The 17291-nt window shown below is 44.1% G+C and overlaps 1 pseudogene; it reads left to right on the top strand.

Annotated features, from left to right (window-relative positions):
• Nucleotides 1-2149: 2149 nt before the first annotated feature.
• On the top strand, nucleotides 2150-2268 carry LOC146046556 (5S ribosomal RNA; annotated as a pseudogene).
• The last annotated feature ends 15023 nt before the right edge of the window (nucleotides 2269-17291 follow it).

Below are 17291 nucleotides of genomic sequence, written 5' to 3'. Positions count from 1 at the left end.
GTAATTGGGAGCAGCCAACTACGCTTCTATATTCATTGATATTGGTATCAATACCATTTAAGAATCTAATAAGTTGTGTGCAATTCCCCTCTTTAAATACCATCCGTGTTTCTCCTCCCCTTTTTTCTATAAAAGGTGAGGTCACTCATTGCGCCCGATTGGTTTGGTTTTTCCAACCATAGTTGTTTGTATTTTGACATTACTGGCAAATGCCTTTTTCCCCCCAGCTATTCAAATTGGAAATTTTTGCTTTGGATTACTAGTAGAGAGAAGTGGAAGAGGTCAAAAAGACACAATATCCCTCATCTAAATCTTTACCACACTGCTTAGGCCCAATTCCATCTGATTTTGGCAGCTAAACAGTGTTGTGCCTGGTTAGTAGTCTTATTTGAGACCACCTGCTACTACCAGGCCCTGTAGTTCTTTTTATATTATTAACACAGAGAGTGACATTTAATAGGAGTCGATTTGAGTTTTTTAGCGATATTTTCGCATTGCTTTTTTTAGGGTGCGCAACGTCCCATTTTTCAATTTTTTTGGGGCGATAATTTGCACTTTCTAAAAGTGATTAAAAAAAAATCGCACTTAATTCGCATCCAGATGTTTTTGGACAGAAAAGTATACAAATCGCTTATTTAATGGCATGCGCAAACAGAACTCACACTTTTTTGGTCTATATAAATCGCACTTTTTTCAGACCAGGTTCTGATTGGTGATTTGGCCCACAACTAACTTTGGTCAAGTGCACTAATGGTCAATTTGATCACAGGTGTCCTCATTTTTACTCAGAAACTCCCCCACATATACCCCAACATCATTAAGGACACCTGTGAGGGTTTGAGAGATGGAGATTTCGCAGAGTAGTTTGGAGTTGGCTCTATGTGATTATGCCCATTTGGAGGAGCTGCGCAGGAGGAGGGAGGAAGCTGCACGCCAGATCCAGGTACCCCGACTACTGCGTGCTTCACATATGTATTGTGCTAGGCTGTACCTGGACTCCCTCTCGGATCAACAGGTTGTGGGGATGTTTCGCCTGAACCGCATTAACCTGTTGGACTTATATGAGCAGGTGAGAGATGATTTGGGGCGGGGGGGGGGGGGGGGGCAACTATGCCGTGTCTGGGCTGCAGAAATTAATGTGTGCCCTCTACTACTTGGCCACAGGCTCCACTTAGTCTGTGACCTCATGGTCCTTGGGGGTCTCACAAGGAAGGAGACACCCCCGCCCGTCTCCTTCCTTATTGTACAACCCCCAACTGGCTTCTTACTTGCCGTAAGAAGCCAACTGGCTTCTTACTTGCCGTAGAGGAGGTGCGCTGAAGCAGGCGGCCGCGGCAGCGTTATAATTAATTATAACGCTGCCGCGGCCGCCTGCTTCAGCGCGCCTCCTCTACGGCAAGTAAGAAGCCAGTTGGGGGTTGTACAATAAGGAAGGAGACGGGCGGGGGGTAGCGCCGTACAATTATAACACTGCCGCGGCCGCCTGCCTTTTCTCGAACAATACAGTTTGGAAACTTTGTTGTGCCTGGTTAGTAGTTTTGGTTGAGACCACATGCTAATACCAGGTCCTGTAGGTCTTTTTATATTTCCAACACATGATTTTTTCTCCAACAATACAGTTTGGAAACTTTTTCAGTAGATTACTTGTAGATAGAAATTTAAGAGGGCAAAAATGGCCCTGTCCTTCATCTACAGCAATACCAGACTGGATAGGCCCATTCTCGTCTTATATTGGCAGCTAAGCAGTGTTGGCCTTGGATAACACTTGAATGGGAGACCACATGGGAACACCAGCTGTTGCGGGTATTTTGACATTACTGGCAAATGCCTTTTTTCCCCAGCTATTCAAAATGGATTTTTTTTTCTTTGGATTACTAGTAGAGAGAAGTGGAAGAGGTCAAAAAGACACAATACCCTCATCTAAATCTTTACCACACTGCTTTGGCCCAATTCCATCTGCTTTTGGCAGCTAAATAGTGTTGTGCCTGGTTAGTAGTCTTAATAGAGACCAACTGCTAATACCAGGCCCTGTAGTTCTTTTTATATTACTAACACATGATTTTTTGTCTCCAACAATACAGTTTGGAAACTTTTTCTGTAGATTACTTGTAGATAGAAATTTAAGAGGGCAAAAATTGTCCTGTCCTTCATTTGCAGCCATACCAGACTTGATAGGCCCAATCTCGTCTGATCTTTGCATCTAAGCAGTGTTGGACCTGGTTAGTACATGGATGGGAGACCACATGGGAACACCAGTTGTTGCAGGTATTTTGACATTACTCTCAAATGCTATTCTTTCCCCAGCTGTTCAAATTGGAAATTTTTGCTTTGGATTACTAGTAGAGAGAAGTGGAAGAGGTCAAAAAGACACAATATCCCTCATCTAAATCTTTACAACACTGCTTATGCCCAATTCCATCTGCTTTTGGCACCGAAACAGTGTTGTGCCTGGTTAGTAGTTTTAGATGAGACCACCTGCTAATATCATATCCTGTAGGTCTTTTTACATTACTAACACATATTTATTTTTCTTCAACAATACAGTTTGGAAACTTTTTCAGTTGATTACTTGTAGATCGTAGTATAAGAGGGCAAAAAAGGGAGTATTCTTAGCCTACGGCCATAGTACAGTGGATAGGCCTGATCTTGACAGCTAAGCAGTGTTGGGCCTGGTTAGTACTTGGATGGGAGACCACATGGGACCATCAGGTCTTGTAGGTATTTTGACATTACTAGGCAAATGCTTTTTTCCCCTAGCTATTCAAATTGGAAATGTTTGCTTTGGATTACTAGTAGAGAGAAGTGGAAGAGGTCAAAAAGACACAATATCCCTCATCTATTAAGAGGGGAAAAAAAGGATTTGTTCGTGACCTACATCCCTACCAGCCTGGATAGGCCCCATCTCGTCTGATCTTTGCAGCTAAGCATTGCTGGGTCTGGTTAGTACTTGGATGTGCGACCACATGGAAACACAAGCTGTTGCAGTTTTTTTGAGATTACTCTCAAATGCTATTTTTCCCCCCAGCAATTCAAATTTGAAATTATTGCTTTGGATTACTAGTAGAGAGAAGTGGAAGAGGTCAAAAAGACACAATATCCTCATCTAAATCTTTACCACACTGCTTTGGCCCAATTCCATCTGCTTTTGGCAGCTAAATAGTGTTGTGCCTGGTTAGTAGTCTTAATAGAGACCAACTGCTAATACCAGGCCCTGTAGTTCTTTTTATATTACTAACACATGCTTTTTCCCCCAACAATACAGTTTGGGAAGTTTTTCAGTAGATTACTAGTAGATAGAAATTTAAGAGGGCAAAAATGGCTCTGTCTTTCACCTATAGCAATAACAGACTGGACAGGCCCATTCTCGCCTGGTCTTGGCAGCTAAGCATTGTTGGTCTTGGGTATCACTTGAATGGGAGACCACATGGGAACACCAGGTGTTGCTGGTATTTTGACATTACTGGCAAATGCCTTTTTTTCCCCAGCTATTCAAAATGGATTTTTTTTCTTTGGAGAGAAGTTGACGAGGTCAAAAAGAGACAATATCCCTCATCTAAATCTTTACCACACTGCTTAGGCCCAATTCCATCTGCTTTTGGCAGCTAAACAGTGTTGTGCCTGGTTAGTAGTCTTAGTTGAGACCACCTGCTAATACCAGGCCCTGTAGTTATTTTCATATTAATAACAAATTATTTTTTTCTCAAACAATACAGTTTGGAAACTTTTTCAGTAGATTACTTGTAGATAGAAATTTAAGAGGGCAAAAATGGGCCTGCCCTTCATCTACAGCCATACCAGACTGGATAGGCCCAATGTCGTCTTATCTTGACAGTTTAGCAGTGTTGGGCCTGGTTAGTACTTGGATGGGAGACCACATGGCACCATCAGGTGTTGTAGGTTTTTTGACATTACTGGCAAATCCTTTTTTCCCCCAGCCATTCAAATTGGAAATGTTTGCTTTGGATTACTAGTAGAGAGGAGTGGAAAAGGTCAAAAAGACACAATGGGTGAGATTTAATAGGATGAGAGATTCAGAAAGTGAGAGATTTGGGGAGAAATCTCCAGGTTTTTTTAAAGCGGCAATCATTTACACTCCAATACCAGTTTGGTTTTGAAGTGTAAAAGATTGCCACTTTAAAAAAACTGGAGATTTCTCACCAAATCTCTCACTTTCTGAATCTCTCATCCTATTAAATCTCACCCTATATCCCTCATCAAAATCTTTACCACATTGCTTAGGCCCAATTCCATCTGCTTTTGGCACCTAAACAGTGTTGTGCCTGGTTAGTAGTTTTAGTTGAGACCACCTGCTAATACCAGGTCCTGTAGGTCTGTTTATATTACTAACACATAATTTTTTTTTTTTCTCCAGCAATACAGTTTGGAAACTTTTTCAGTAGATCACTTAGTATAACAGGGCAAGAAAGGGTTAATCCATCACCTACAGCCATACCACACTGGATAGGCCTGATTTCTGCAGTTAAGCAGTGTTGGGCCTGGTAAGTACTCGTATGGGAGACCATATGGAAACACCAGGTGTTGTATGTATTTTGGCATTATGGCAAATGCTTTTTTTCCCCAGCTTTTCAAATAGAAAATTTTTGCTTTGGATTACTAGTAGAGAGAAGTGGAAGAGGTCAAAAAGACACAATATCCCTCATCTAAATCTTTACCACATTGCTTAGGCCCAATTCCATCTGCTTTTGGCAGCTAAACAGTGTTGTGCCTGGTTAGTAGTCTTAGTTGAGACCACCTGCTAATACCAGGCCCTGTAGTTCTTTTTATATTACTAACAATTGATTTTTTTTCTCCAACAATACAGTTTGGAAACTTTTTCAGTAGATTACTTGTAGATAGAAATTTAAGAGGGCAAAAATGGACCTTTTCTTCATTTACAGCCATACCAGACTGGATAGGCCCAATCTCATCTGATCTTGGCAGCTAAGCAGTGATAGGCGGGGTTATCAATTGAATGGAAGACAACATGGGAACACCACATACCTCCCAACATGACCCTCTCCAGGAGGGACACAATGCTCTGCTCCTGCACTTCCCTCTTAATGTATGATTGCCATCACCTGTGTTGAAATAACTTTTTTTTAGCAATTTACCTGTTCAACACAGATGAAGGTAATCATATATTAAGAGAGAAGTGCAGGAGCAGAGCATTGTGTCCCTCCTGGAGAGGGTCATGTTGCGTGTATTTTGACATAGAATCAGATATATGTGATCACTCACATATATCTAGAGAGCGCCACACCAATGGATGTAATCAATATAGATTTATTACTTTTAAAATTATTATAAATCTCTCAATAAAATGTACAATTTAATAAGTACTCACAAAAAAATATATAAAAACACAATGGAATAACAATAGATTTGCATACACTCCTGATAAAGTCAATTTAAGGACTGTGTTTAAACAGTAGTATGTCCTTTGATTATCCCTTGATAGGGACTTAGAGCTTTTTAGACAATGATAGTTTCATTAAGGGTGATAGAACAGACCTCAATTTCTTTTTCTGTAGCCGATGGAATGAATTGATGGCAATCTCTATTCTGTGTGATTAACAGACAGCTCAAGCTCCCCTGTCAGCGGTCGCCGCCTGTTGACGATCCGCTGATGTGATGTTTGTACAGGGGGTGAGCCGTCCGTCTCCAGCAAGCTGTACAGATTAGCTGTATGCCGGGAATCACAATTAGTGACACGGTGCGGGACTCACCCAGGTTGGTGGAATTACCAGTCGGACGCCGGCTGTTGGTATATGCTGGAAACACTGGGGAGATCACCGCAGGAAGGCAGAAGGAAAAGCGGCTTGAAGATTGTGGAGGCAGGTGGTTGTATCTATCACTCAGTAGTAGCTGTAGGAGGTGTATAATAATTTTAAAAGTAATAAATCTATATTGATTACATCCATTGGTGTGGCGCTCTCTAGATATATGTGAGTGATCACATATATCTGATTCTATTATACTTGTCCCCCTACAAACCATCCAATTTGTAATTGGGAGCAGCCAACTACGCTTCTATATTCATTGATATTGGTATCAATACCATTTAAGAATCTAATAAGTTGTGTGCAATTCCCCTCTTTAAATACCATCCGTGTTTCTCCTCCCCTTTTTTCTATAAAAGGTGAGGTCACTCATTGCGCCCGATTGGTTTGGTTTTTCCAACCATAGTTGTTTGTATTTTGACATTACTGGCAAATGCCTTTTTCCCCCCAGCTATTCAAATTGGAAATTTTTGCTTTGGATTACTAGTAGAGAGAAGTGGAAGAGGTCAAAAAGACACAATATCCCTCATCTAAATCTTTACCACACTGCTTAGGCCCAATTCCATCTGATTTTGGCAGCTAAACAGTGTTGTGCCTGGTTAGTAGTCTTATTTGAGACCACCTGCTACTACCAGGCCCTGTAGTTCTTTTTATATTATTAACACAGAGAGTGACATTTAATAGGAGTCGATTTGAGTTTTTTAGCGATATTTTCGCATTGCTTTTTTTAGGGTGCGCAACGTCCCATTTTTCAATTTTTTTGGGGCGATAATTTGCACTTTCTAAAAGTGATTAAAAAAAAATCGCACTTAATTCGCATCCAGATGTTTTCGGACAGAAAAGTATACAAATCGCTTATTTAATGGCATGCGCAAACAGAACTCACACTTTTTTGGTCTATATAAATCGCACTTTTTTCAGACCAGGTTCTGATTGGTGATTTGGCCCACAACTAACTTTGGTCAAGTGCACTAATGGTCAATTTGATCACAGGTGTCCTCATTTTTACTCAGAAACTCCCCCACATATACCCCAACATCATTAAGGACACCTGTGAGGGTTTGAGAGATGGAGATTTCGCAGAGTAGTTTGGAGTTGGCTCTATGTGATTATGCCCATTTGGAGGAGCTGCGCAGGAGGAGGGAGGAAGCTGCACGCCAGATCCAGGTACCCCGACTACTGCGTGCTTCACATATGTATTGTGCTAGGCTGTACCTGGACTCCCTCTCGGATCAACAGGTTGTGGGGATGTTTCGCCTGAACCGCATTAACCTGTTGGACTTATATGAGCAGGTGAGAGATGATTTGGGGCGGGGGGGGGGGGGCAACTATGCCGTGTCTGGGCTGCAGAAATTAATGTGTGCCCTCTACTACTTGGCCACAGGCTCCACTTAGTCTGTGACCTCATGGTCCTTGGGGGTCTCACAAGCCACTTTCTCAAAGCATTTCAATCAAGTGTTACTTGCTTTAAAGAAGTTGTGGCGCACATACATCAGATTCCCACGTTCTGAGTCAGAGTGGCAGGACCGTAAGGTGGCTTTCTATAGGCTCTCAGCATTTCCTAACGTGCTGGGAGCTATAGATTGCACACACATTGGGCTTTGGGCACTGCACGTGAGGGAACATGTGTATGTCAATAGGCGTGGCCACCACTCCCTCAATGTGCAGGTGGTATATGATGCCAGCCACAAAAAAGTGTAGTTGCAGGCTACCCGGGGAACTGCCATGACGCCCATATTTCGAGGCACTCAGCCCTGTGGGACCGATTCCACGAACAACAAATGCCAGAGGGCTGGCTACTTGGTAAGGACATTTTTAATTATTTCAATATCTACTCCTATGGAGTGTCCCTATAGTCTGTGAAATTTACCCACACCTCCATTAAATCCTCATTAACATTACAATGCCCATTAATTGTGTGTAAAATATGCTGATAGCTGTTGTTACAATCAGTTATTACCAACAGTAAAGGTTCCCTGGAGTAATGTGCATGTTGTTTTACATCTAAAGTGCCACTGTAGTGTGTAGTCCCTCTACTTTTACATTTTCACATGCCTATTGCTGTTGTCCCACTTACTCATGTTAGCCCATTGCACATACCTTACCATATACTGCATTGACCTCCTCTTTTCTGTAAAGGTGACTCAGGATATGGGTGTCTACCGTGGCTCATGACACCGCTGCGATCCCCAGAAGGCCCTGCACAGCACCGCTATAACGATTCACATGTTGCCACCCGCAATGTTGTGGAACGCACCTTTGGGGTGCTGAAAAGTCATTTCAGGTGTTTGGACAGGTCACCAGGAATACTGCTTTACCACCCAGCAAAAGTAGTGATGATCGTCCAGGCTTGCTGCATGTTACACAACATTGCCCTGGCCCAACCTTCCTATGTTGAGGATGCCGATGCAGCAGTCGTGCAGGAAGCTCAAACTACCTTGGCAACGGTAGTACGGGGTACGCAGAGGGGGGATCTGATGCGCAGGGAGATCATCAGGTGCTACTTTTCAGGTAAATAAATGTGTCTTTTAACCTACCCTGTACCCTGCCTGTAAGTGTGCACACATCAACTGACCCAAATACCATACTTTCTCATCAATATATAGGGGAGTAGTTAGAGGCCTGTTGATGACAATGATTGATCCTGACATTTCCCTTGGTGACAGCATGCTGGTAAGTACATTATTGCATTTGGAAATACCAGTGACATCACACTCATGGGTCTGCAGCTGTTGGTCAACTACACATCCCAGGATGCCCTGGCACAGTTTAAGCAATCCATGCTGGAATGTGTACTTCCACAGCAACTGGAGGCCCATGCCTTCAACTCCATAGTTGTATACCTACTACACTTACAAGGTAAGGGAGTGGTGACATTTTCTAATATACCTACACATTTTGAACACTTCTATACCATGAAACCTTTTGTGGCACAGCAAAAATAAAAAAATTTTAAATAGACCACAGAAACTTTAGTTTTGGTGCATGTCATTTTTACTTGAAAAATTTGCACAAAAGCCACTTTTTTGTGGCCAAACATGAACAATGTGTATAAATATGTTCAAAGATAAAGAAGAAAAATATGCAAAAATATACATTTACAAAATATCCCATAAATGTGATAATAAATGTGTTTTAAAACGCTTTATTTTTGAGATGGCTGAGCATGTGCACACCCTCCCTTGGCACCTGAGCCCAACCCGCCCTTGGTCCTAACCAGTGCTATTTTTCAGCAGGCTCCAGCAGGCACTGAGGGCCTTATTCTCGTTCACTCTTTCTGACAAAATCCTTCTAGATGGACAAAACCATGTGCACTGCAGGGGGGCAGATATAAAATGTGCACAGAGAATTAGATTTGGGTGAGTTATTTTGTTTCTGTGCAGGGTAAATACTGGCTGCTTTATTTTGACACTGCAATATAGATCTCACTTTGAAGAAAAACCCCACCCAAATCTAATTCTCTCTGCACAAGTAACACCTGCCTCACCTGCAGTGCACATGGTTTTGTCTATCTAAGAAAATTTTTGTCAGAACGAGTGAACTAGAATATGGGCCTCAGTTCCTGCTGGAGCCTGCTGAAAAATAGCACTGGTCCTAACACTCCGACGTAGGGGAGAAGTGGGTGAACCATTCACTGGTGTGCTAGACACACTACTAACTGTAGAGGTAGGCGCCCCTAACAAATTAAGGTCCATATGGTTAACTTGCGCCTGCATAGCAATTAATGCATTTGTTTGCGCAGTTAGAGCTTTATTTTGCCCAATAATGGTTTCAGTAAGGGTGGCAATATGAGTATTATGCTCCCGTACGCCATTACTTAGTTCGGACAAATGGGTGTCTAGGGTAGTAGCCATCGGCACTTGTGTGCCCACAGCAACACGGACACTGCTGCCTAATCTTTTAACTTGTTGAAACAAGTTACGAATGTAGCCTTGGATGACTATTTGGTGACTTTGCATCTCCATAAACTCAAGCTGCCTAGTTTTAAAAGTATGCAATGAGTTTGCAATTTTTGTGGGTGTAATTGGTGTGTGGGTCGATGTGATGGGTGTGGGTTGGTTTGGGGTCACCACACTTGCAGCATTCTGAGTTTCTGATGTTAGCATGCTTTCTTCCTCAGGTACCCAGGAGTCCACCGGCTGTAGAATGATTTCCATATCTTCTTCAACCACTTGTGATGATGTTGTGGGGTGTTGCCCGAGTTGTGATTGTCCTGTGGATACATAAAAATGGTAAGTATTGAAGCATAATAGTGCAGTTTATGTGTAGTTAGATGTGACTAAGCTATACTGAGGGTTATGTCACATACCAATGGGTATTACAGATGGAGTAGGTCTCATCCTGGCAGGGGATGGCGCTGGCGTCGCCAGCCGCCATCCCCCGCCAGCGCCATGGCGATGGCGAGAAGGGGACGCGCACGAGAGGCGCGCGCGTCCCCTTCCGACGGCGCTTCCATCCGTTCACCCGGGTCCCCGTCGGCTTGCCGGCGGTAACCCGGGGTCCCCGCCGCCTGCCCGCACCCCCCCCCCTAACCCCCCCTAACCCTGTCTGTCTCCCTGAGGCGGAGACGGACAGGGTTTCCATCGCGCTGGCGACGGAGACTGAGACGCGTGTGCGCGTGAGACGCACGTGCGTCTCAGTATATTCGCTGGTGAGGCTGCTGGCGGGTCGCCAGAGGGGACGTCCTGGCGACCCGCCAGCAAGGATGGGAACTACCCCATCTGTATGTACGTACACATGTACCCTGTGACTTCATGTCATGGTAGTATTGCTAATAAGAGTGATGGCTGGTTGTCATTACATTCATTTCCGTAGCCATGTGGCACCCGGATATGAATGTAATGTTGCCAATTGTGTATGTGAAATGGGTGTGTGTACTGTATGTGTAATGGTGCTTTTTTGCTTCTCCTTACCTGCAGCCTCTGCTTCTGTGGCATGTTTTCTGGGGCGCTGCGGTGCGTTTGCACTTCGGGATGGATGATCTGCAAAGGAAAAGATGGACAGACTTTATGGACCACGCATGGGCAGCATTTATGATAATTAGTAAAACTTATTGAGTGCCATTAAAAATATTGCATTGGACTGTGGACTGGCATGATATGTTTGGTATATAGGCGATTATGGTATACTACCAGGAAACCTAAAAGTGTGGGCTCACATCCATGTTAAGCTGCTACAGAAACTGGTATACATTTGTGGAAAACCAGCAGGTGTGGAACCAGTGGCGGAACTACCGTGGGTGCAGGGGGTGCAGCTGCTATGGGGCCCGGCGGCGGGGGGGGCCCCGTGGACATCAAGCAGTCCCCTGCACCCTCGGTAGTTAAACTACTACTGCCGGCTCTGCACGGCGCTACCCCCCCGCCCGTCTCCTTCCTTATTGTACAACCCCCAACTGGCTTCTTACTTGCCGTAGAGGAGGTGCGCTGAAGCAGGCGGCCGCGGCAGCGTTATAATTAATTATAACGCTGCCGCGGCCGCCTGCTTCAGCGCGCCTCCTCTACGGCAAGTAAGAAGCCAGTTGGGGGTTGTACAATAAGGAAGGAGACGGGCGGGGGGTAGCGCCGTACAATTATAACACTGCCGCGGCCGCCTGCTTCAGCGCGCCTCCACTACGGCAAGTAAGAAGCCAGTTGGGGGTTGTACAATAAGGAAGGAGACGGGCGGGGGGTAGCGCTGTGCAGCGCCGGCAATAGTAGTCAGGAAAGAGGCAGCAGCATACGAAAGAGGGTTGGTGAGGTTGGCGCTGCGCGCCACTGAGTGACCGCAGAAGGAGCCGCAAGGGGGCATGGGTCCTGTCGCCATGTGAAGCCCGAACATGGAGAGGAGTGATGCGCAGGATGCCCGCCCCTCCTCCTGCATGGCAGACTGGCCCACGCTGACAGCTCACTGTGTGGCCTCGACAGAAAGTATGGGTGAAGTCTGGCTGCTGCTGCTGCTGATGGTGGTGAGATAAACATAATGCAGCAGCACCGTTTTAAAATGATTTATCTACTTTTTTTTTTTTTGTATGTTGATCTGAGTTTCTGTGTTTTTTTTCTTAATGTGTTTATCATATTAGGCTGTGACTATTGGCATCGCTTGTAATGGGCCTTGCAGTGTCACATAATGTGTAAGGGTATTACAGTGTGTCGCATATTGTCTAAGGGGCATTGCGGTGTGTTGTATATTGTGTAATGGCCCTTGCGGTGTGTTGCATAATGTGTTAGGGTGTGTCGCATATGGTGTAAGGGTATTGCGGTGTGTCACATTTTGTGTATAGGGCCTTGCAGGGTGTCACAGATGGTGTAAGGGTATTACAGTGTGTTGCATAATGTGTAAGGGTATTGTGGTGTGTAGCATATTCTGTAAGGGGCATTACAGTGTGTCGCATAATGCGTAATGGGCATTGCCGGGGGGGCCCCATTAGAAATTTTGCTATGGGGCCCACAAAGTTCTAGTTACGCCTCTGTGTGGAACTACATGGCCCAGCATTATGAACAGATTGTATTACATGTATCTATAAGAGCATTACATGTTTCTATAATGACCTTGCTGGGATATGTAGTTCCACACCAGCACTATTGTTATGCTAACATTATAAGACAGCATTAGATGCAAAAAAAACATTGCAATGTATGGGTCAGTTGTACATTTGTTAAACTTACCAGCGCAGGGTGGCGTTGGTGGCCTATCAGTATCCGCCACATGGAGGCCAGGAAGCACCTCGGGAGGTATGATCCTCCTCGGTTTCTTTTAATAGCTGGTAAAAGATACTTGTTTTGCAGGTCCTCCCCCAGTGCGGGTAGCCTCTTTGATCTCAACGCCCATTTTGGCCTTCAGGTGCCTCTTAATATCATTGAAGCGCTTCTTCACATTTTGGACAGTGCGCTTGTGGTTGCTCACTGCATTGACGGCCTGAGTAATGGCCAGCCACATGGCCCTCTTACACTGTGCAGTGCTCTTATGATGGTGTTTCCCCAACAGCCGGTCATATACAGGTAGCATGGCCCTCACTAATGCGACATTCTCTTCATAGGTGAATCTTACCTTGCGGCCACTTTGGGTGCGGCCAGTATCTCCCTCCTCCTCCAGCTCCTCCATGGCCATGTCGTCCTCTAGGCCAGTCTTCCCTTCCTCCTCCTCCTCCTCCTCCTCACCTCCATCTTCCCCCACTTCACCCCAGTCGACCTCTGAGATGTGGGCCTCCTCCTCTGTTTGGGTGATGAACACATCCTGGGTGAGAGAATGTGATGGGGATGCCAGAGGGTCCTCCACCTCCTCCATCTGGGGCTGCTCCTCCGGAGCCTGTGCTGGCCTTGCTGTGGCCATGCTGCCTGCCACACTGCTGCCTCTCCCTCTGCCACTGCTGCCACTGCTGCCTCTCAGCATACCTCTGCTGCCTCTCCACCTGGCTCCTCTGGTAGTGCTGGGTGTGACTGGCCCCCTGCTGCCTCTTACAACTCTCCTTCCACAGTTCTGTCCTCTCACTCCAGTAGCTCCTCTCCTCTCCATGCTCCTTACTCCCTATCAAAGATTAAAATGGCTTGCAAGGGGGGAGAAAAAGGGGGGAATTAGGATAGGGATCGCACCAGTCTTATCGAGCACTATATATTGATTAATTATTGTGATCTCTACTGTCTTAATATTTTAAATATAATGGGACTACTGACATTCGGAGTAATTTCTCCAATTGGTCACCACGCCCTTAAATATATTCTTTGGGTTAAATGTGACTGTCAGTGGTGCACTCCGAGTTTTAAAGTTGGTCATATATGACTTTTTTGTTCAAGGGAGAACAGGAGAAGAAAGGAAAACTCTGTTTGGGGGCACCCTTATGTCCCAAAATATATTGCGAGTACTATGACTAATTTTTAATACATAACTTTTATTATCATTTCATTAAAATTTTTGACCACCTCTTGTTATGTGTTACACACTGCGAAAATATTCTTAATTCATCATATGTTTAGAAGGTGTAAATAAATGTATATAGAAGGAATTGTGAAAATTGAAAAATGACCATCATATATCCATCCACTTGTTACCCATAAATTTGGGTCAGTTATGTGGTTAAATCATCGGTCATTAGTTATCACATTCCGTCTCAATACACATGAGTTTTGTTAGTATCTTCCCAAAATCGAGAAAAAAAGAAGTCAGCCCAATTGGGACTATGTCACCTCTGCTGTTCACCCTTCATAACACAAGGCAGAGGAAGGGGAATGAGAGAGTGTACTGTCCCGGGGTTATGACTGAGGTAGATAAGATAGCAAACCATTAGACTAGTGTGATTTCCCCTGGCAACCCTGTTACTATATCTGGCATTGCAGGGTATTCCCAGTGGATCACAACCAGCTATTAGGTTTGCTATGAAACACTGACATAAGAGAGGAGAAAATTTCATTAAACATGTAGCAGTGGTCTTCCCTGCCAGCAAGACTCCACTTCTGCTTTTCTCCCTCTTGTTGGAAACAGCGGAGGGAAAATGAGAGAGTGGGGCCTACCCGGGTTTTGACCTACAGATAGCCAAGTGACCGATTCCAGTGCCAGAAAATTTTGCAGGATGTTCCTGGTGCTATATAAGCATTGCAGGATACATCTCCTGCCAATAGTCAGCTCTCATATCGGTCATGAAAAAATGGAAAGTTTAGTACAGTTTATTATGCAAATTTATGGATCCCATCCACTCTGATGTAATTATAGTACTAGTATCTTTCACAAGCTACATGACATTTCTTCTACCTATAAGTTCTAAATTGGCTAATTGTCAATTTATATCACTTAAGGTCAGTAATTCTAAATTTCTACACAGATAAATTGTTTCTACTAACAGTATAGGAATTGGATTATAATGGCATACACCACTCCTATTTCTTCTCAAAACACCATTAAATGAGTCTCTAAATAGAAAAACACCAGCCTTAATTGCTGCCAGACAGAATTGGTAAAATTACATTTTAAATGAATCTCTAAAATAGAAAAACACCAGCATTAATTGCTGCCAAACAAAATTGATGAAATTACATTTCAACAGGAATCATTTTTTCAAATCAGAGCCATGTGGTTCAGGCACAGTTCACAAGGATTATGCAGTCAAGTGTTATATTCAATTACCACTTAAACCTTTTGTTAATATGTTCCCACCTTGATACTTAATATCACAATGTATATAATAGTTGCATTTTCATGGTCCACACAGTCAATGTATAATGTGGTTGCAATATTCACCCATGTAGTAGGTAATTAAATACAGTGTAACAATTAGGGGATAGGATTAAATTCAGCACTGTCTGCAGCGCCGTTGTTAGGGCTCTCAATACTGTCCCGTGCAGTTAATTGATCCAGGGATTCTGCCTAAAGTCAGGCATTCCCTCCTGGTTCAGGCATATTGATCTGAAAATCCCCCCACGTGAGCGCACACACTCTGCCACAGTGAAGGCGCTACACCTGGGTGTCCCGATATTGCCTATGGAGCGCGCCGCTCACCACCTAGGGATTAGCTTGCGCTTGACTCCTGCTGTTACAGGATGGGTCGCCAGTGTACTCGCAGCATCGATGCGAGGAACTTCTGGCGTCCCCCCTGTGTTACCTGTCCCGTCGGTGGAAGCAATCTCGCTGCGTCTCTCCACAGTGTCTGGCTCCGTAGACGGCTCTCCTAGATTGAATAAGATTCCGATACCTGCGGTCACGTGTGTGCACCACGTGACCCGCTCTGACGTGCGTTTCGCATCAGCTTTTTCAAAGTTTCTTCTCCTGTTCTCCCTTGAACAAAAAAGTCATATAAGATTAAAATGGCGCCAGTGCCCCTTTATATAGGGGTTGTTATGCATAATGTAGGGGACTTAGGTGGGCCAATAGGCACTTTTTAGCCGCTTATTCGCATCCATTAAATATGCGATTTACAGATGAAAAATGTAAAAAAAAGTGCGATTTGCGGCGATATGGTGCGATTTTAAAAAGTGTGAAAAACTCTCATTCTATTAAATGTCACCCATGATGTTTTCCTCCAACAATACAGTTTGGAAACTTTTTCAGTAGATTACTTGTAGATATAAATTTAAGAGGGCAAAAGTGGGCCTGTCCTTCATCTACAGCCATACCAGACTGGATAGGCCTGATCTTGGCAGCTAAGCATTGTTGGGCCTGGTTAGTACTTGGATGGGAGACCACATGGGAACACCAGGTGTTGCAGGTATTTTGACATTACTCTCAAATGCTATTTTTTCCCCAGCTTTTCAAATTGGAACTTTTTGCTTTGGAATACTATTCGAGAGAAGAGGTAAAAAAAGACACAATATCCCTCATCTAAATCTTTACCACACTGCTTAGGCCCAATTTCACCTGCTTTTGGCACCTAAACAGTGTTGTGCCTGGTTAGTAGTTTTAGTTGAGACCACCTGCTAATTCCAGATCCTATAGGTCCTTTTCTCCAACAATACAGTTTGGAAACTTTTTCAGTATATTACTTGTAGATAGTAGTATAGGAGGGCAAAAAAGGGTTTATTCTTCGCCTACAGCCAGAGCCGGCCCTAGCCTAAATGACACCCTAGGCAAGATTTTGGCTGGTGCCTCCTAGCACCGCCACTAGTTCCGCCTCTGACCCTGCTCCCCTTTCCAAGCACCATCAACCCTCATCATAGCAGTCATGATTTTGGTGCTCCTACCTGCAATATTTTAAATAGAAACAGTGCACACATTCGCTGCGCAGCCCAAACAGGGGTGTGTTCTTCCTAGGAAGGGGCATGGCCACTCAATAGTACCCCCACCCCCAATTCAAATTATGCCACACAATAGTGCAACTTTATTCACATTATATCATGCGATGGTGTCCCTTATTCATGTTACATCACACAGTAGTACCACTTTAGATTATATACATTACTCCTCGCATTATTCACATTATACCCTTAGAAAAAAATCCTGAGAAAATATTGTATTTTAAGCACCTCCAAGGCCACACTGTAATCCAACACAAAGTAGTGTGTGCTGAGCAGAGGAGAAGAACTGCAGCTGCTGCTGTCACTTAAAGGGAGCCTGGTGCCCCCATTGGGCCCACTTATCAGACTTTGGCCTGGGTAATTTGTGCCCCCTACCCCTTTCTCTTGGCATCCCTGATAATACCACACAGTAATGCAGTAATACCACACATCACATACATTATTAATGTCCTTAGAAACATGATGCCCCTTACACATTATGTCAAACTTTATTAATGCCCTTCATACACATAATGACACACATAATGCCCCTTACACATATGTTGCACATTATTAATGCCCTTATACACATGACACACATAATGCCTGTTACACATATGTCGCACATTATTAATGCATTTATACATGACACACATAATGCCCCTTACACATATGTATATGCAAACACTATTGCACAACCAACCCACCCGCAGACAGCACTTGCACAGCCGCTAACAATGTAACCTCTGCCTCTGCTTGGATACAGATGTTTCCTCATACATCTTGCCTCAATAGGCCATGCAGCTCCTGGCCAGTTCTACAAACGTTGGGTGCC

Source organism: Crinia signifera, chromosome 11, assembly GCF_055691185.1.
Source record: "Crinia signifera chromosome 11, ASM5569118v1, whole genome shotgun sequence".
Lineage (NCBI taxonomy): Eukaryota > Metazoa > Chordata > Amphibia > Anura > Myobatrachidae > Crinia > Crinia signifera.
This window is presented reverse-complemented; position numbering and strand designations above follow the sequence as displayed.